A 21,571-nucleotide genomic window follows, 5' to 3' on the forward strand; every position below is an offset into this window, starting at 1 on the left:
GAGAAAAACAGATTTTTGAAAGAAGTGCCAAACATGGACTGCTTTGCCAGATACAGAGTCGCCACCTAAATATTTTATTTTGGGAAATTTAGGAAACCCTGACTCGGTGCCAAAAGGCCACGTGTCCGTCATCACCAAAGTTGCCTCGGCTCGGGAACTTGGGTACGATTGGGGAAGGTCACTTCGTGAGCACCCCCGCTCGCCCGGTCATAGACCGGCCTCTACTAACCATGATATCAATTTTTGAAAACATTGTGAGTTCTTATTCCGGTTTATTAGCCTAGGTTACTATGTGATGCGCACAGCATATAAGTATAGACCGAGTCGCCCAAATTGGAACAAAACATTTCATGCTTGCTTTTGAAAAGGGTTTGCTACCCGCAGGTAGGCTTGAAACATTTGATGATTTATTCCAATTCAGATAACCCGACCTCCACCCACAGGCATTCAGGCAGGTATATCAGATAAGCATATAGCCTCATGGTAAGCATGCTATTCATGGCAGTCACTCACACGCATGCAAGGATGCTAAAGCATAAAACTCACCGAGTACTCCAAGCCAAAACAGAATTTACATTAGAAATCATGCGTGAATCCTAAATATACAGAAATGTCTAATGCCACACATGCAAAATGCAACTATAGTAGGCTCGGCTATTCTAAGATGGCATATGAAATGCTACAGCTAACATGTATTCAATTTGGAATTGAAAGTACAATGCAGTTAGTATGATGCGCCGAGCCCGGTGCATGCAATACAGATGAATGAATGCAAACATGCTGTCATACTGTATGCTAATTTAAATATGCCCTAATCTAACCATCGTAAGCGGATAAATAAAAGGGAGAAAGACGTGGGGTTGGAAGACATACATCACACTCACGCACACTTATTACAGTTGTGCCCTCACTCGGAGGGTCCGAATAAATAATACAGTCCAAATATTACAGTCCCCAAAATAAAAGAATATTACAGTCCGAAATATTACAGAATTCTAATTAATTAATGAATTAACTAGAAAGCAAATAAACTGGCGTGCAAGCCAGGGACTGCCTTGCTTCTGGTGGATGATGCATGTCCGGACTGTCTTGCGCGGAAATCCACCGGAATGCCCCAATTAGCCTCTGTTTACACCTGTTATTTTTTAAAAAGCGTGCCAAGTCCCGGAAAGTTGCTGATTCCTGATTTTGCTGCAACAGAGAGCAAGAAAGGGGCATAGCAATGTATTTGCACAAATATATGCATGTCTCGATCCTCGTGCCACCAATCACGCATACCGAGGCATGATGGCAGAGGAGTCGAAATGCACAACTCAATATAGGATGAATGCACATGAAACTACAGCTAAAACCTAACTCCATCATGGATAATCCGGAGTGTTGGTGACTGGGGAATTGAGACACATTCCGTCACTCGGAGTACGAAACATACCTCGTTTCCCGTGCCCGGGCTAACTCATATTCCGGACACGATGCAATATGCATGATATGCGTGAAATGCAACTAAGATGCAATCCTAACATATACAATGGTATGAAAATGAGATATCTCGAAATGCGTGCACACGGGCACGCAAACTGAGAAAATGACAGAATGCACTGAAAATGAGGTGCCTCGAAATATGTGCACGCGGGCACGCAAATCGAGGCGATGATAGATGTCTCGAAATACGTGCACGTGGGCACGCAAACCGAGGCGATGATATGAAAAAAAGACAAATGGGCTTATACCAACATGAGTGAGCCTCAGCCACACTCACATAGGATGCCGACGGATAAAAAAGGAGTGCCTCGAAATGCGTGCACACGGGCACGCAAACCGAGGTGATGACAAAATATTATGAAATGACATGGAAATGACAAATGGGCTTATACTAACATGAGAGAGCCTCAGCCGCACTCACATGAGATGCCGATGGCAGAAAATGAGGTGCCTCGAAATGCGTGCACACGGGCACGCAAACCGAGGCGGTGCATACGCAATGCAAATGACATGGAAAATGACAAATGGACTTATACTAACATGAGAGAGCCTCAGCCACATTCACATAAGATGCCGATGGCAGAAAATGAGGTGCCTCGAAATGCGTGCACACGGGCACGCAAACCGAGGCGGTGCATACGCAATGCAAATGACATGGAAAATGACAAATGGACTTATACTAACATGAGAGAGCCTCAGCCACACTCACATAAGATGCCGATGGCAGAAAATGAAGTGCCTCGAAATGCGTGCACACGGGCACGCAAACCGAGGCGGTGCATACGCAATGCAAATGACATGGAAAATGCAAAATGGACTTATAGTAACATGAGAGAGCCTCAGCCACACTCACATAAGATGCCGATGGCAGAAAATGAGGTGCCTCGAAATGCGTGCACACGGGCACGCAAACCGAGGCGGTGCATACGCAATGCAAATGACATGGAAAATGACAAATGGACTTATACTAACATGAGAGAGCCTCAGCCACACTCACATAAGATGCCGATGACAGAAAATGAAGTGCCTCGAAATGCGTGCACACGGGCACGCAAACCGAGGCGGTGCATACGCAATGCAAATGACATGGAAAATGCAAAATGGACTTATACTAACATGAGAGAGCCTCAGCCGCACTCACATGAGATGCCGATGGCAGAAAATGAGGTGCCTCGAAATGCGTGCACACGGGCACGCAAACCGAGGCGGTGCATACGCAATGCAAATGACATGGAAAATGACAAATGGACTTATACTAACATGAGAGAGCCTCAGCCACACTCACATAAGATGCCGATGAATGAAAAACGAAGTGCCTCGAGATGCGTGCACACGGGCACGCAAACCGAGGCAATGGCAGAATGCGATGAAATGATATGGAAACATGATATGGGCTTATACCAACATGAGTGAGCCTCAGCCACACTCACATAGGATGCCGTCGGATAAAAAAATGAGGTGCCTCGAAATGCGTGCACACGGGCACGCAAACTGAGGCAATGATTAAATGTGATGCAACATGGCAAAAATGATATGCAAGCATGCTAATGGAATTCCAGCAACAAAACAAGGGGAAAACAGCCCCGGGATGAGGCGAAATGACATGAAATGCAAGGAAATGTCCCGAAATGCAACATTAGGCATCCGAAATGACCTATAGCTATGCTAAACATGCACAATATGGACATGCAATGCAAAGACAAAAGCTAGACAGTCCCAAAAGATGCACTTTCACAGTTATAAACATGGCCAAACAGCAAGCATAGGTAAGGGAAAAATAGTATGCAAGAAAAGGGGGCAAAAGAGGGGTAATGAAGCAAGTGGTATAAGAAAAACCCAAACTGAAAAATTTCCTTCTACAACACTGAAGAGGGACCAAAAATATGAACATTTACAGTATATGGCAGCCTCAAAATCAGTATACAAATATGCTAAAAATGTGATGCAAAACAAAGCTCAAAAGGTGCTATAACATGAAGTATACAAAATAATCACCAAACAGAAAAAAAGTGTTAATGAAACATGAAGTATAGATTAAAATAAGACTATCTCTAGGCCTGTAAAATGGCCGAAAACAAAAGCATGGTAGGCTAACTAAACACGCAAGAAAACGAACCAAAAGGTAGCCAAAGAGGCAAGTGGTATATGCAATGCTCAAACTGAAAAATTCCCTTCTACAACATTGAAGAGGGACCAAAAATAAGCATATTTCCAGAACTGTAAAACAGCCAAAACAGAATACAAACATGCTAGAAATGCGATGCAAAATTAGGCTCAAAAGTGGCTATAACATGAGGTATGCAAAATATTCCACAAATGGCCAAAGACCCTTAATGAAACATGTTAAGAAGGTCAAAATAAGACTATCTCTAGGCCTGCAAATCGACCAAAAACAAAAGCATGGTGGGCTAACAAAACATGCAAGAAAACGGTATTTACGAAGGGTATTGAAGCAAGTGGCATATGGAGGGCTCAAACAGGGTTGAGCCCTTAATGAGACATGAAAATGAGCTCAAAATAAGGCCACTTTCAGTTATTGCCGGAGCTCAAAGCAAAAAGCATGGATGACTTGCAAAAGATCCAAGAAAAGGGCCAAAAAGGGGAAATTGCAACTTACCCTTGAAGACCAATTCTTTTGTTGCTTCTTGGGCCAAATTTGTTGCCTCTTAGCTGCTGGAATTCCTCTCTTTGCTCTTGGAATGGAGTGGTGGTGGTAGAGCTTGGTGTTGTAGTGTAAATGGTGGTGTAGGACTTGAAGCTTTTTAGGAAAATGAGAGAGATGGAGGAGGATTTGTCTCTTGAGGCTTGAAGAACCAATTTTCTAACCCCCTAAAGGGGAGGAGAGGTTCTCTTTATATAGAGAAACCAAAGGGGCAAAGCTTCTCTTGGAAGCTTTGACCAAAAGGGCCAAGCTTCTCTTAGAAGCTTGGAGCAAAAGGGCCAAGCTTCTTGGAGAAGCTAGGCAAAAAGGGTCAAGAGGTTCAAGCTTCTTGGAGAAGCTAGCCAAAAGGGTCAAAAGGGTCAAGCTTCTTGGAGAAGCTAAACAAAAAGGTTCAAAAGGGTCAAGCTTCTTGGAGAAGTTTTAAAAAAAGGGTCAAAAGGTTCAAGCTTCTTGGAGAAGCTAGACAAAAAGGTCAAGCTTCTTGGAGAAGCTAAAAAAAGGGGTCAAGCTTCTTGGAGAAGCTAAAAGAGGTCAAGCTTCTTGGAGAAGCTAAAAAAAGGTCCAAAAGGGTCAAGCTCCCTCAAGAAAAGGTCTCGGTTAGGAGAAGTGGCCGATTGATCAAAAATAGTGGCCGGCCATGAACTTTTAGGGTCCTCCCAAGTGTGTAGATCACAGATATGTGGTCGAAAGTTGGCAACACTAACTCCAAGGTGTTCAACATTAGCCCGGAAGTTGGGAAAACGGGCGCCGGGAGGCTCCGAAGGAGAGATAACTGGTTGCTGTAACAATTGCTGGCCTCCCACCCTTCAGTGACCTTCCCTGTGATAAAACAGAGGTACCTGCCAAAAATGAACGAAAACCATTGCAAAACGAACGTTCCGGGGCCAAAACACGCAGTTCGAGGTCCCGAAAATGGGCTGTTAAGCACCGAAAGTGGCATTCGACCTCGAAGTGGGTTTCTCAGCCCCCAGTGTCCCTCAAAAGGGAGCAAATAGGAAGTATGCCAAAAATCAGAGCAATAGGAGATGGTTAAGCGGTCCCGAACCGAGGCACACGGCCTGACGGCTCCGAAAACCGGGAACCGGACTCCGAAATGGGAAAAATGGCCTACGGCCACCAAATGTAGCCTACGGACATTGAGAGATGGTCTACAGGACCTCTCCCTCCCCTCAGGAAAAGAAACAGAGAAAACCGAGTCTGGTTCGCAAACCGAGACAAGGCACAGAAAAGGGTTCGGGAGTCCGGAGGCAGGGCTCACGGCCGCAACTCCGAAACTTCTGAATGAGCACATCATGCAACATCACCAAGCGCTCAATTGGTGACGTCTGAGTCTTGAGGTCGGTCAAAAATGGGGTGTCTACACATTGCATGAGGGAGAAGGAAACAAGGCACAAAAAAGTACCAATATGTATGCCTGCTGTCTCCTAAAAGATGTGCCCATAATTCTCTAGTAGATAGTTCCAATTGCTACCTTGTTTGTCATCTTTTGGAGGTAGACACCTGACGGTCTTCTCTACTATTATTGTTTCTTTGCAGGAAGAAGAAGATGAGCCAGTGAAAGCAAAAGATGAGAATAATGCTGGTGATGAAGAGAATTTTAGTTTCAGTCCCTTTGATTTCAGATTAATAGAAACTTTAAGCTTCTTTTTTTTTTCCTCCTTGAAAATAATCACGTTTTCTCATTTGTTACATTTCAGGACAAGATTGGGTCATGGTACAGCAATGCAGGAAAAGGAGCAAGTGAATCTGGATCTGTAGGTGGTGGTGTTGGCAAGTACTTGAAGGTGAGAAATGTACAGGCTGAATCTGCTGCTACTGACTGATATGCAGGCAACTGCTGTAGCAAAGAAAAAGAAATTAGGTGTAGCAATGAGGGAATGTAAAGACTTTTCTTCTTGGTAAGGTTTTCCCACGTTGTTTACCATATTTCAGACTTGAACGTGACCTAGAGGTGGTGTAGCCTAGCAGTGAAACATGATCGTTTGAGTGAGAAAAAGGAAAAGAAAGAGAGATTTGGAATTACTCTGTTCATTACATTTGTATTTGTTGGTTGTACAATACCATGCATCCAGTCAGAAATTCTATTAGAAATTTTTATGAGAAAATACAGATTTTTTTTTCTCCTCTCATTAAGAGGTTAATGGTATAACTACAATTTTCCATGCATATTTTCTTCATTTTTTATTTTCTTTTGCTTTGTGTTTGTACCTAGATCACCCTCACATGTGGCAGGCCCCACATGCACCATGTTACCCCTACCTAAGAGATGTAGTCTCCACGTGGCTAGCCCTCAGAGGTGCCACATCGCCTAATTAGATTATTGGGGTCATATGTGCCTAGCCTAAGCAGAGGCATAACCAATGCACCAGGTGGACGAGTCAAAATATGTGGAATCCCAAGGCTTGGACTAGAGCATCGCTTGGCTACCCTTGTTCGGTTATGTGGCTTGACCCTTCCATTGGCTCAACCAAGCGGCCTTTTGCCGGGTCACGATACTCTAATCCCCTAGCACATGGTCAAGTGTTAAGGTCTTATCCAAGGGTCAACACCTTGATACCACGCTCATTTGTGCCCTTTGGAGAGCCAAAAACATGCCTAAGAAGTTGTTGGTGCAAGTGCAAGCTAAGGCCCAAGGCATGGTGAGAGAAGGCCCATGGCATGCCATGAAGCAGCCCATGTCAACAACCAGCCAGCAGCAACTTTAGGCTAATTTTTGGAGGGTCAAATGTAGTCTTTTTGCCCTGTAAATTTTTATGTAAATACCTTAGTATTAAAGGTGTTTTGGGTCCAAGTATTATAATTTTTCTCTTTTTGTAGAATTTTTAAAAATCCATTATGACTCCTCAAACATAGTGGATGTTTCCTCTTGCCAACTAGGAAATGGCTTAACAAACTATATTAAGGAGGGGGTACCCAAGTGTTGAACCAAACCACTTGTGCCTTTGAAGTACCCCAACCTAGCCAATGGTAAGACAACTCTTGCAGCACTTTTGGTGCGTTGTTCAACTATTGTAATGCCTTTTTTTGATCAATGAAAAGTTCATTTCGCTTTTAAATTGTGCAAAGTTTTTCTAGTGTTGCGTGCTTTAAATTTAGCTTGTTGCTTACTAATTTGTGGCTTGTCTCCAACCTAGTGGCTCATAGACTAACTTATATTGTGGTTGCTTGTCTTTGTAAACACTTTGAGCTTTATTGGTGGGCTAGTGAAGAGAGTTAACTAGCGCTACACACACTTGCTTATCTCTTGACAAGGCTTCTGCATAGCCGATGTGCGATAGTTGGTATCAGAGCCCAGTCTATTTGGCTTTCTCTATTCTTGGCTTTCTAAATGGATGCTCCTGGCGACCATCAACCCACGCAAAGGGAGAGAATTGAGCTCTTGGAACAGTGTATGATTAGCCAACCTTGAGCAACGGGTTCATGATCTTGAGTTGAGCTCTTGGAGCAGTGTATGGACAATATGGATACCTTGGGAGGTTCATTAGCCAACCTTGAGCCACGAGTTCATGATCTTGAGCAAACTCATGGCCTTACTCAAGGGCAAGATTGGGAGGATGTTGTCACTGAACTCAAGCTAGAGATTGAAGATCTTAGTGGCTGGGTTGTTGTTCTTACCCGTGCCTTTGGCACCGCACCTGGTGGTGGCATGGAATTCCCTAGGGTGTGTGTGCCTGAGCCTCGTGCCTACTGTGGCGCCCGAGATGCCAAGGAGTTAGACAACTTTCTCTTTGATATGGAGCAACATTTCAAAACTGTGAAAGTCGAAGTTGGGGAGACAAGGATTTTTATGGCCACAATGTATTCGTCCGATGATGTCAAGTTGTGGTGGTGGACTAAACATGATGAGATGCAACGCGGTTTATGCACAATTGAGACTTAGGAGCAGCTTAAGCACGAACTTATGCTCCAATTCTTCCCTGAAAATGTTGAGTATAATTCCCAGCGTGCTTTGCGGGATCTCAAGCACACTGGCACTATAGGAGATTATGTGAAACAATTCTTTGGGCTTATGCTAGACATCAAAGACATGTTAGAGAATGACAAGCTCTTATTCTTTCTTGAGGGATTGAAGCCATGGGCAATAGTTAAACTCCAAAGGTAAAAAGTACAAGATTTAGCCCATGCATAAGCAGTAGCTGAGTGCCTTACAGACTACGCCGAACCTAAGCAACGGGACAGTGGTTCCTCGCGCAAGAATAAGGGAGGTGGAAAGTCCCAAGGCCATGGCAAACCTAAGAGTGGGGGAGCCAACACTTCTATATCCAAAACCCATTCAGGTGGAGGACAATGGCAACAAAAGAGTTATGGTGACAAGGCAAAAGCCCCTCAACAGTTTTCTACAAGCAAAGCAAAAGGCCCTATCTCTTGTTTCTTATGCAATGGGCCACATCGGTTATCTAAATGTCCACAAAAGCGTGCCTTGAATGCTCTAGCAGCGGTGCTTGACCATGTCTCTCAACCAAGTGACAATGATAGCGAGGAAGAAGACGTGCAATCTAGGCGAAGTGGCAAGGGTTTTAAAGCAGCTGGCTCTAGAGTGGAAGCCTTTCATATGATGAATACGATGGAAAAGAAGGCTTCTACAAGGAGGCCTAAGAAGAATGGCAAGAATGACAAAGTGGGCAAGCATTCAGATCCTAAACAACTTGTGGAGTCTAAACACGATGGCAAAGGGAAGAAACCCATGTATAGTGGGGAATCATCAGGCAAGTTGAACAAGAGGAAGTCCTCTAACAAAGGTTTGATGTTTATGGATGTAAAGCTCAATGGGAAACCCCTCCGTGCTTTGATTGACACCAGGGTCACCCATAATTTTGTTGTTGGGACTGAAGTTGAAAGACTTAAGCTATCTTTAGAAAAGGATGCAGTTGCATCAAGGTGGCTAACTCAGCAGTGCAACCCATCTATGGGGTTGCAAAATCTGTTCATTTGAAGGTCAGCACTTGGGAAGGAAGAGTAGATTTCACTGCAGTACCTATGGATGACTTCCAAGCCATCCTTGGGATGGATTTCTTGAGAAGCACAAAGACGGTAGTCATGTCTTATTCTAATAGTATGTGTGTCATGGGGGATAAGCCATGTCATATTCCTGCTATGGCCACCAACAACAGTGACCGGTTTGCCTCAACTATGCAACTCAAGAAGGGTGTTAGGCATGGTGAACAAACTTGGGTTGCCGCATTGAAGTTGAATAAAGCTCTTGAATCTACTCCTGCCCAGCTGCAGTCAATAAGGTCTTAAGGCAATTTGCAGATGTTATACCAGAACAACTGCCTAAAGAGTAGCCTCTACGCCGAGGTGTGGATCATGCAATTGAGTTGGTGCCAGGGGCAAAGCCACCAGGTCGTGCATTGCATAGAATAGCTATTCCTGAGTTGAATGAATCAAGGAAGCAGCTTACAGAGTTATTAGAAGTAGGCTTTATTAGGCCATCCAAGGCCCCATTTGGTGCACCAGTTTTGTTCCAAAAGAAGCATGATGGTAGTCTTCGCTTATGTGTGGATTATTGGGCACGCAACAAGCTGACCATTAGGAACAAGTATCCTCTTCCCCTAATTATAGATTCATTTGATCAATTGAGCAAAGCGAGGTATTTCACAAAGCTAGATCTTCGATCGGGGTACTATCAAGTAAGAATTTCTGAGGGGGACGAGTCCAAAACTACATGTGTTATGGTTCCTATGAGTTCTTAGTCATGCCATTTGGCTTGACCAATACCCCAGCAACATTGGCACCATGATGAATGGAGTTTTTCAAGTGTACTTAGACCAATTCGTGGTAGTATACTTGGACGACATTGTGATTTATAGCTCCACTTTAGAAGAGCACGTGGAACATCTCAGGAAAGCATTGTCCAAGTTAAGAGAGCACATGCTTTATGTCAAGCTAGAGAAGTGTTCTTTTGCCCAAGAGAGGATTAAGTTCCTAGGGCACATTGTTGAGCATGGATGCATCCAAATGGACCAAGAGAAGGTCGAGGCTATTCAAGAGTGACAGCCACCTGCTAATGTCTCGGAGTTGCGGTCATTCCTTGGGTTAGCTAATTATTACCGCAAGTTTGTTGAAGGCTACTCAAGACTAGCTTCCTCATTAATAGAGTTGCTAAAGAAGGGCAAGCCATATGTTTGGGCAGAAGAGTGTCAACAAGCCTTTTAAGCCTAGAAAGAAGCTATGTCTAAAGACCCTGTTCTTGCTCTACCTGACTGAGGTAAAGCTTTTGAGATACAAACTGATGCATCTGATTTTGCTTTGGGCGGTGTTCTTTTACAAGATGGTCACCCAATTGCCTATGAGAGTAAGAAGCTCAATGATGCCGAGCGGAGATATCCAGCTCATGAGAAAGAGTTGCTTGTAGTAGTACATTGTCTAAGGACTTGTAGGCACTACATCTTGGGCTCATGGTTTGTTGTAAAGATTGACAACACGGCGGTTAGATATTTCTTAACACAGCCCAACCTAAGCGCACGATAAGCATGATGGCAAGAGAAGTTGGCAGAGTTTGATTTTGCCTTAGAATACAAGGTTGGTGCCACCAACCATGTTGTTGATGCACTAAATAGGAAGGCGGAGCTTACTGTGTGCCATCATGTATGTTTACTTACTTCCATTTCAACCAGCATCAAGGAGAAAACCAAGGCTCATCTAGACAAGGATGCTATCGCAGAGAATCTTATGAACCTTGTCAAAATGGGCAAGACTCGCCAATTTTGGATGCAAGATGGACTACTAATGACAACAGGTAACCGTATCTTTGTACCTAGGGCTGGTGATTTGAGAAAGACACTTCTTAGAGAGTGCCATGATACACTTTGGGTAGGACATCCGGATTGGGAGCGAACATTGGCCTTGGTGAAGCAAGGATATTACTGGCCCCAGATGCGTGATGATGTAGAAGAATATGTCCGCACTTATCTAACTTGCCAGCAAGACGAGGTTGAACATAAGAAGAAAGCAGGTTTGCTTGAACCTTTGCCCATGCCTAAACGTCCGTGGGAAAGTGTATCACTTGACTTCATCACTGGACCACCTAAAGTGGGAGACATCGGGACTATCTTGACTATTGTGGACCGGTTCTCCAAGTATGCCACCTTTGTAGTTGCCCCAAAGTATGTTTCAGCGGAGGAGACTGCCCAACTCTTCTTCAAGCACATTGTTAAATATTAGGATGCCTAAAAGTATTATTATTGATCGAGATTCGTGTTTCGTTGGCAACTTCTGGACGGAGTTATTCAAGCTTCTTGGGTCACAACTTAATACTTCATTAAGCTATCATCCGGAGACGGATGGGCAAACCGAACGCTTTAACTGTATGCTCAAGGGGTATTTGCGCCACTTTATTAATGCCAACCAACGAAATTGGGTGCAACTTCTTGATGTAGCATAGTTATGCTTCAACTCTCAAAAGAATAACTCTACGGGCAAGATTGCTTTTGAGATAGTGAATGGACAGTAGCCACTGTTACCCCACACAGTGGATGAACCTTATGAAGGAAAGTCACCCGGGGCTTACTAATTTGCTAAGGAATGGAAGAGAAACCATGACATTACTCGTGCTTATCTTGAAAAAGCAGCAAGTAAAATGAAGAAATGGGCTAATGAAAAGAGGAGGCCGCTTGAGTTTAGAGTTGGGGATCAAGTTCTTGTCAAACTCAACCTTGAGCAACGCAAGTTCATGAGGGGAAGAGACAAAATGCTAGTGTGCAAGTATGAGGGATTAGTAACCATTCTGAAGAGAATTGGCAAGTGTGCTTACAAGATAGATGTTCCATCTTGGCAAAAAGTGCACCCAATTTTCCATGTGAGTTATTTGAAGCCTTACCATCCAGACAAGGAAGATCCAACCCGAAATGAGCTGAAACGCCAAACTATCATAGCCAAAGCAGGGAAAAAGTCTGTTGAATCTATCTTGGCCGATCGGGTGAAAATGGTTTTCAAGAAGAAACAAAGGCAATACTTGGTAAAATAGATGGGCCTTGGGGATGAAGAAATTAGCTGGGAACGGGAGGCAGACTTGTCGGCTTTTCAAGACGAGATTGATGCTTATTGGGCAAAGTCGACGAGGGCGTCGACTGTTCAAATGGGGGAGACTGTCAAGGTGCGCCTATCCAAGGGTCAACACCTTGATGCCACACTCATTTGTGCCCTTTGGAGAGCCAAAAACATGCCCAAGAAGTTGTTGGTGCAAGAGCAAGCCAAGGCCCAAGGCATGGTGCAAGACAGCCCACAACATGCCATGAAGCAGCTCATGCCAACAGCCAACAACAGTTGTAGCACCAGCCAGCACCAATAGCAGCTTGTAGCAACAGCCACCAGCCTTGCCAGTAGCCCAGCAGTAGTGCCAGGCCACAGCAAGCCACATACTTGTCTACCCAGCAATAACTTTAGGCCAACTTTTGAAGGGTCAAATGTAGTTTTTTTCCCTTGTAAATTTTTATGTAAATACCTTAGTATTAAAGATGTTTTGGGTCCAAGTATTGTAATTTTTCTCTTTTTTTAGAATTTTTAAAAATCCATTAGGACTCCTCAAACATGGTGGATGTTTCCTCTTGCCAACTAGGAAACGGTTTAACAAGCTATATTAAGAAGGGGGTACCCAAGTGTTGAACCAAACCACTTGTGCCTTTAAAGTACCCCAACCTAGCCAATGGTAAGGCAACTTTTGTAGCACTTTTGGTGCATTGTTCGACTATTGTAATGCCTTCTTTTGATCAATGAAAATTTCATTTCACCTTTAAATTGTGCAAAGCTTTCTATTGTTGCCTGCTTTAATTTTAGTTTGTTGTTTGCAAAATTGTGGCTTGTCTCCAAACTTATTGGCTCATCAACTAATCGATATTGTGTTTGCTTGTCTTTGCAAACCCTTTGAGCTATCTTGGCGGGCTAGTGAAGAAAGTTAACTAGCGCTACACACACTTGAATATCTATTGACAAGGCTTCCGCACAGTCGGTGTGTGACACCGAGCCAGGAAGGGAGGCATCAGACAATACTTCTAATCAGTAAAGAGGTTGAGCAGAAGTACCTTAGCTTGACCAAATGCTAGGCATCAGAGGATCATGACCTAGCAAAAGGCCACTTTGTCTAGCCATGTCACTATTGAGCAGCGGTGACCGAGCAATACTCTAGGCAACACCTTGGGATTCCATATGTTTTGACTAGTACACCCGGTGCCTTGGCTTGATGTCACACACCGGCTGTGCGGAAGCCTTGTCAAGAGATAAGCAAGTGTGTGTGGCATTAGTTAACTCTCTTCACTAGCCCGCCAATAAAGCTCAAAGTGTTTGCAAAGACAAACAACCACAATATAAGTTAGTTTATGAGCCACTAGGTTAGAGACAGGTCACAAATTAGCAAGCAACAAGCTAAATTTAAAGCAAGCAACACTAGAAAAGCTTTGCACAATTTAAAGGCGAAATGAACTTTTCATTGATCAAAAAAAGGCATTACAATAGTTGAACAACGCACCAAAAGTGTTACAAGAGTTGCCTTACCATTGGCTAGGTTGGGGTACTTTAAAGGCACAAGTGGTTTGGTTCAACACTTGGGTATCCCCTCCTTAATATAGTTCATTAAGCCATTTCCTAGTTGGCAAGGGGAAACATCCACTATGTTTGAGGGGTCATAATAGATTTTTAAAAATTCTACAAAAAGAGAAAAATTATAATACTTGGACCCAAAACACCTTTAATACTAAGGTATTTTCATAAAAATTTACAAGGCAAAAAGACTGCATTTGACCCTCCAAAAGTTGGCCTAAAGTTGCTGTTGGCTGGTTGTTGGCATGGGCTACTTCATGGCATGTCGTGGGCTGTCTTGCACCATGCCTTGGGCCTTGGCTTGCACTTGCACCAACAACTTCTTGGGCATGTTTTTGGTTCTCCAAAGGGCACAAATGAGTGTGGCATCAAGGTGTTGACCCTTGGATAGGCACACCTTGACAGCCTCCCCCACTTGAACGGTCGACGCCCTCAATGACTTTGCCCAATAAGCATCAATCTCATCTTGAAAAGCCGACAAGTTCGCCTCCCGTTCCTAGCTGATTTTTTCATCTCCAAGGCCTCTCCATTTTACCAAGTATTGCCTTTGTTTCTTCTTGGAAACCATTTTCACCCGATCGGCCAAGATAGATTCAACAGACTTTTCCCTACTTTGGCTGTGATGGTTTGGTGTTTCAGCTCATTTCGAGTTGGATCTTCCTTGTCTGGAAAGTAAGGCTTCAAATAACTCACATGAAAAATCGGTGCACTTTTAGCAAAGATGGAACATCTATCTTGTAACCACACTTGCCAATTCTCTTTAGAATGATGACCGGTCCCTCATACTTGCGCACTAGCCTTTTGTCTCTTCCCCTCATGAACTTGCGTTGCTCAGGGTTGAGTTTGACAAGAACCTAATCCCCAACTCTAAACTCAAGTGGCTTCCTCTTTTCATCAACCCATTTCTTTATTTTACTTACTGCTTTTTCAAGATAGGCACGAGTAATGTCATGGTTTCTCTTCCATTCCTTGGCAAATTGACAAGCCCTGGGTGACTTTCCTTCATAAGGTCCATCCATTGTGTGGTGCAATAGTGGTTGCTATCCATTCACTATCTCAAAAGCACTCTGGCCCGTAGAGCTACTCTTTTGAGAGTTAAAGCATAACTGTGCTACATCAAGAAGTTGCACCCAATTTCGTCGATTAGCATTGACAAAGTGGCATAAATACTCCTCGAGCATGCAGTTAAAGCGTTCGGTTTGCCCATCTGTCTCTGGATGATAGCTTGATGAATTATTAAGTTGTGACCCAAGAGGCTTGAATAACTCCATCCAGAAGTTGCCAATGAAACGCGAATCTCAGTCACTAATAATACTTTTAGGCACACCCTAGTATTTAACAATGTGCTTGAAGAAGAGTTGGACGGTCTCCTCCGCTGAAACTAATAATACTTTTAGGCACACCCTAGTATTTAACAATGTGCTTGAAGAAGAGTTGGACGGTCTCCTCCGCTGAAACATACTTTGGGGCAGCTACAAATGTTGCATACTTGGAGAACCGATCCACAATAGTCAAGATAGTCTTGATGTCTCCCACTTTAGGCAATCTAGTGATGAAGTCAAGTGATACACTTTCCCACGGATGTTTAAGCGCGGGTAAAGGTTCAAGCAAGCCTGCTTTCTTCTTATGTTCAACCTTGTTTTACTGGCAAGTGAGACAAGTGCGGATATATTCTTCCACATTATCACGCATCTGGGGCCAATAATATTCTTGTTTCACCAAGGCCAGTGTTCGCTCCCAACCCAAATGTCCTGCCCAAAGTGTATCATGGCACTCCCTAAGAAGTGTCTTTCTCAAATAACTAGCCGTGGGTACAAAGATATGGTTGCCTGTTGTCATTAGTAGTCCATCTTGTTGGAACAATTCGTCTTGAATTCTTCAATTGGTGGTCTTCGGGCCTTCAAAACTTGGCGATATACTTGTCTATGTAGAACAGAAATATAATGCTTCAAGTCGCATTACTTAGTCACTTTCCTAAAGACAATATTTGCATCCACCAAAAGGTGTGCAGAGGGTTACAGCAAATTCGCCTCCAGGATACAATGAAGCCTGATCTAAAGATCAAGTCTATTGGCGTCTACATTGATGACAGTAGATCAGAATACTCTTGATATAATCAAGAAAACCAAGACACTGATAATCAAATCTGCAAAACTTCATTACTAATAAGAAAAGAAGAAATTTGCTTAAGAAACTCTTGATCGAAAACTCAAAATCAAGAGGGGGAGAGAGAGAGAGAGAGAATTGTAGAAATGCTTCTGAATTTTTTGTGGATGGAATGAAATGGCTGATTTCGTAGCCTATTTATAGGCCTTGATGCACCTGATTGAATGGTCATGTCCCTTGATCGCATCCAATCAGATCTGACCGTTGGATCGACGATCTACAGTGCAGATCATTCTCACATCGAATAGACGCCTTGACTAATCACACCTGATCACGATCGAGTGCCATGGGTGAACTCTAAACCACCCATGAAGCCTTGAATCTTGTCTCAATAGGAACCTCAAAGTGAGGCACAGAAGTTGTCTTGACAAAACTGAGTTCAGGTTGACGCTACTAAGTTTGCTTTTGCGCTTGATCCCCTGCATATATATATATATATATATATATATATATATAAAATGGTGAGCTAGAGCTCACTGAATAATCTCAATGTAAAGAGGTTAAATGAATGAGTTCCACATATATAAGAAAAACATTCTTAACACGAACAAAGCATTTATTAGACATATATATTTAGAATTCATAAAGTTCACCAAACCATTTAGAGTTATTTACATTGTGGTATAACCCAATAGTACTGAATAAAATATTAACAAAACGACCACATGGACCGAGGACATAGGCATAACGATCCCAATGGATCGACATATACATAACGATCGCAACGGATCGACAAAGACATAATGACCACAATTGATCGACTTAGACATGACAACCACAACGGGTCGACGTAGACATAACGACCACTATGGATCAACATAAACATAATGGAGATTTTCGAAAATCAAAGCATGTGTTCATGGGTGTCACATTCGATAATCAAAAAGGGAATCTTATTCATTCTTATCAAACATAAGTTTTCATATCATAATCATTTTGAAATTCCATAGCATAACTTAGCATTTTGAAAAATACATATCGTATCAGACATTTTCTAAACACAACATAGATTTCACAATATAGCATTTTCAACACCATTAAGACGAAAATATCTTTACAAAGATATTACTCATAGTGCTTGGCCGGATAATACCCTCATGTAAGTGACCTACACAACACATTCAAGCATAACGTCTCAAAACACGATCTATTCATTCAGTCGGTTCTTCAACTTACTTGGTTTATTGGTTACTTCATTCCTATTCATTCTGTAATTCCATCTGTAATCATGACATGCACATGAATTTGAAAATACATGTTAACACTATGCAAATAAAGGCTCAAATGTAGGAAAAACGAAGAGAAAATGAAACAGAAATCGGCCTGAAAACCACATGTGCGGAGGGCCTGGCCGCATGGGTGGAACCACCACCGCACGTGGGCTCCGCACGTGTAATTAAAATAGTATGCTTGGCTTGTTGTGTTTTGTTTTCCGCATGTGCGGTTCTGGGTTGAATGGTGTCCGAAATTTCTCTTTGCATTTAGAACTCAAGCTTTTCAAAATCTAACTTCAATTTCATGTATTCCAAGGCCCATAACTCTAAAAAACAACTTGAATTTAACATATCTAACTTTAAACAAAAACCCAAAACTCAATTTCCATGCAAAAGATTAAATTCTTGAATTTAAAGTTTAAAATCATAAACCATGCATATTTTGAGTTCCATATTCAAAATTCATGGGGTTTTCTCCTCAAATTTGAAGAACCATGCAAGATTTCAAATGTGTAAACAAAATTTCCATAAATTCATGCCATGCATGTGATGTTATGAGTTTCATTCATCTAATTTCAACATTATCTTCTTCATATATACATTCTACTTCAAGTTACATCATAAACACTCTTAATTCAACATGATTTCATCCTAATTCAGCGTAAATTCCATAAACTTATGAGTGTATCAACCCTATTTCAAGAAATTAGCAAGAAATTCTTACCTTAGATAATTGAATTAGGAGATGTTGCCTAGTTCTTCTTCTTCTTCTTCTTTCTTTCTTTCTTCTTCTTCTTGAGTTCTCTAGGGTTCGCTTTCTCGTCTCTACAAAATGCACTTAGTCTCTCTCTCTTATTCTTTCTTTTCTTTGCTCATTGATGAGTAGGATTTAGGACTTATAATTAATCTTTAATTTTCTTAAGCCTTGATTAATTATAAGGTTAGATTAAATTATGTCAAATTCACTCAAATTAAATTAATTCTCATCATAATCAAATTTAATCTAAACTAAACTAAACTTAATTATTCCAATGTGGATTGGGCTCTAATTACTTATCCAATTATTTAATTCTAACCTGTATAAATTATTGATTTAAATAGGTTCAATTCATATCCTATACATATTTGTTAATCATATCAATTCACACATGGCATATAAACACATAATCAATACAAATCATATAATTAGCTTAATTAATCAAGGAGGTGGTTGCCACATTCTCTCCCCCTTAGGATGTTTGGTCCTCCAAATTTAGTTATCTTAAGTCGAAAATAAATCCAGATATTGTTGTCTCATCTTCTCTTTCCCAAGTGGTTTCTTTCCTATTCAACTTTGTCACAGAAGTTCAATTCAGTTCTCAGTCATTCAATAGTTCGTAGTTCAATTCGGTTATTCATCATAGTTGATATCGTCTTCAAAAGATATCCCAAAGTATTCAATAATATAAAGTGGATTTTGACATTAATCCCATAGCATCAAATATAAATTACAGTAATACTGAAGTAATCATTCATATGACTCATACAATTCTGTTCACCTATAATTCACATGTGCCTAAGCAGTTGAAGATTAATTTCAAATGGTGTTCATAATTCTCCTTGCTTTTCAAATAAATTAAAATATCCCGCTAGTAATATTTCCTATGAAGTCTTCAAAATAAATTGAGTATTCAATACATCATGAATAACAAATTCAAGTTCTCGATCTATCAATACTCTTGATCATACGAATTCTGTCACTCGTTCGTAAGCATTTCACATTTCTGCGTTATCATTCTCAAACAAAATGCAATTAGTTCCGAGGATCAAAAACAATAATGACAAAACATTTATCACATAATAATGGTCCATTCGAAACAAACGAATGTGTGGGTTCTGAGTCAATTAACATATAGGTATTTTGTTCATAATTGGCAAAGGTACATGAAATAGCAGTCTGAGTATTCTACATATTCCCTGAGACGAGTGCAAATGCTATCCCTTGCCTGACATCTTCCCTTGTTGTAGTAGGTCTCGTCATTGGAACAGAACCAGCTAAGTTAGCGGCAGGTCTATAAACATTTTGCTCAACTTGAGGACAATCTTTTACCATATGTCCTGTCTTCCCACATCCAAAACAAGCCCCAGAAGTTCAATAACAGATTCCTTAATGCCTTTTCCTACACTCTAAACAAATTGGTGCTGAATTGTTTCTTTGGGCGAGTTCACTTTGATTGGAATTACTAGACATTTCCACGTTTCGTTTCTTGTTCATCAAAGGTGTTGGTTCTCTATTCACATCAGAGTCTTGTCTCTTACCTTTACAATCATTCACCGGTGTCCTTACTTGCTTTAAAGCTGCAATGTTCGCCTCAGATATGAGAGCTCTATCTAGGACATCCACATACATTGTCAATTTTAGAACATTAACTCGATCAAGTACTTCAACATCAAGTCCACTCTCAAATTTTCTGGCTTTCTTATAATCAGAATCTACCATGTGAGGTGCGTACTGAGCGAGCTCTATGAATTTGGCTTCATATTCAACCACAAACATAGTATCCTGTTTCAACTGCTCAAACTCAAATACTTTGCGGTCATGGACGCACTAGGAAAAATATTTCTCATAAAATGCCTCTTTAAATTGAGCCATGTCATAGAATAATTGTTGTCTCAAATGAGCATCCACCACCGTCTTTTTTTTCTTGTAAAGTAAAGGTTGCCAGTAAAACCTTTTGTGCCTCAGTGCACGAAAAAACTTCAAACAACTTTTCAGTTTCCAAGATCCACGCTTCGGCTTTCAAAGGTTCAATGCCTCCCTGAAAGGTTGGCTGCTTCATTTTATTGAACTTCTGTGTTAGAGTTATTATATCATCATTGTTGTTTGGCTCATTTTGCACTAGTGATGGACAAGGAGGTGGGAGTTGTTGACTCTGTTGTTGTTGCCTCAGAGATCCTGTCAATAACTCAACCATTTTTTCTAACCAGTCTATTCTAACATCTGAAGATTTAGTTTCATCTGTATTTCTTGTTCTCTCCATTAGCCTATATAAAACATGGTAATAATAAACATAGGAAATACAGTTTTCACATTCACAGTTACATTAAATATGCACATAACAATTCCACACACATTCACACATGTTGATGTAATGCCCTAATTTTATTTCTAAGACATCCTATAGTTCATTTGGATGCGTGTGTGAGGTATAACTCGTGCTCTGATATCACTCTGTCACGACCCAACCCCTGTCCCAAAGGATTAGAGAAGTGACCGGCCAGTAATCCAAGATTACTAAAGATTTGTTTAACAGTAATACAATAAAAAGGCTGGCAGAAGCCTATAAATAATAAAATATAATGTCCAATGAGCTATGAAGACTTAAATGGAACAAAACAAGTGTCATATATATACATATATATATATTTACACATCAGTCAACATCAAGCTTCTGTGCAAAATAAAAACATAATTTAGGGATTAAATCCCATTACCAAACTAGTCTTAACTTTAGACATAATAACATTTAGAACTAGTCTCAATAACATTCAAAACACTTTATTACGAGATACAAAAGGGTGAACTCTAAACCACCCATGAAGCCTTGAAGCTTGTCTCAGTAGGAACCGTAAAGAGAGGCACATAAGTTGGCTTGACAAAATAGAGTTCAGTTGACGCTACTAAGTTCGCTTTTGCGCTTGATCACCTATATATATATATATATATATAACGGTGAGCTAGAACTCAGTGAAAAATCTCAATGTAAAGAGGTTTAATGAATGAGTTCCACACATATAAAAAAACCATTGTTAACATGAACAAAGCATTTATCAGACATATATATTTAGAATTCATAAAGTTCACCAAACCATTCAGCGTTATTTACGTTTCGTGGTATAACCCAATAGTACTGAACAGAATATTAGCAAAACGACCATAGTGAACCAAGGACATAGGCATAACGACCCCAATGGATTGACATATACATAGCGATCGCAATGAATTGACAAAGACATAATGGCCACAATTGATCGACTTAGACATAATAACCATAACGGGTCGATGTAGACATAACGACCACTATATAACAGAGATTTTCGAAAATCAAAGCATGTGTTCATGGGTGTCACATTTGATAATCAAAAAGGGAATCTCATTCATTCTTATCTAACATAAGTGTTCAGAAAACTTGTCATATCATAATCATTTCGAAATTCCATAGCATAACTTAACATATCGAAAAATACTTATCATATCAGACATTTTGTAAACACAACATAGATTTCATAATATAGCATTTTCAACACCATTAAGACGAAAATATCTTTACAAAGACATTACTCACAGTGTTTGGCCGAATGATACCTTCGTGCAAGCGACTTACACAGCACATTCAAGCACAACATCTCAAAACACAATCCATTCATTCAGTCGATTTTTCATCCTATTCGGTTTATTCGTTACTTCACTCCTATTCGTTCTTTAATTCTATCTGTAATCATGACATGCACATGAGCTTGAAAATACATGTTA

The 21,571-nt window shown here is 41.1% G+C and overlaps 1 protein-coding gene across 4 annotated transcripts in view; it reads left to right on the forward strand.

The window, feature by feature from the left end:
• Positions 1-6,271, forward strand: part of LOC114262470 (peptidyl-prolyl cis-trans isomerase CYP65-like) — a 49,030-nt gene extending 42,759 nt beyond the window's left edge. The window contains exons 5-7 of one of the 4 annotated variants that reach the window (XR_014334392.1): positions 5,507-5,594; positions 5,681-5,726; positions 5,842-6,271. The gene's annotated coding sequence lies outside the window, so the exon portion shown is untranslated. Of the gene's footprint in view, positions 1-5,506 lie in introns of all 4 variants that reach the window. The other 3 variants (XR_014334380.1, XR_014334374.1, XR_014334386.1) reach the window with 3 other exon arrangements.
• The last annotated feature ends 15,300 nt before the right edge of the window (positions 6,272-21,571 follow it).

Source organism: Camellia sinensis, chromosome 1 (genome assembly GCF_055761805.1).
Source record: "Camellia sinensis isolate YWXY chromosome 1, ASM5576180v1, whole genome shotgun sequence".
NCBI lineage: Eukaryota > Viridiplantae > Streptophyta > Magnoliopsida > Ericales > Theaceae > Camellia > Camellia sinensis.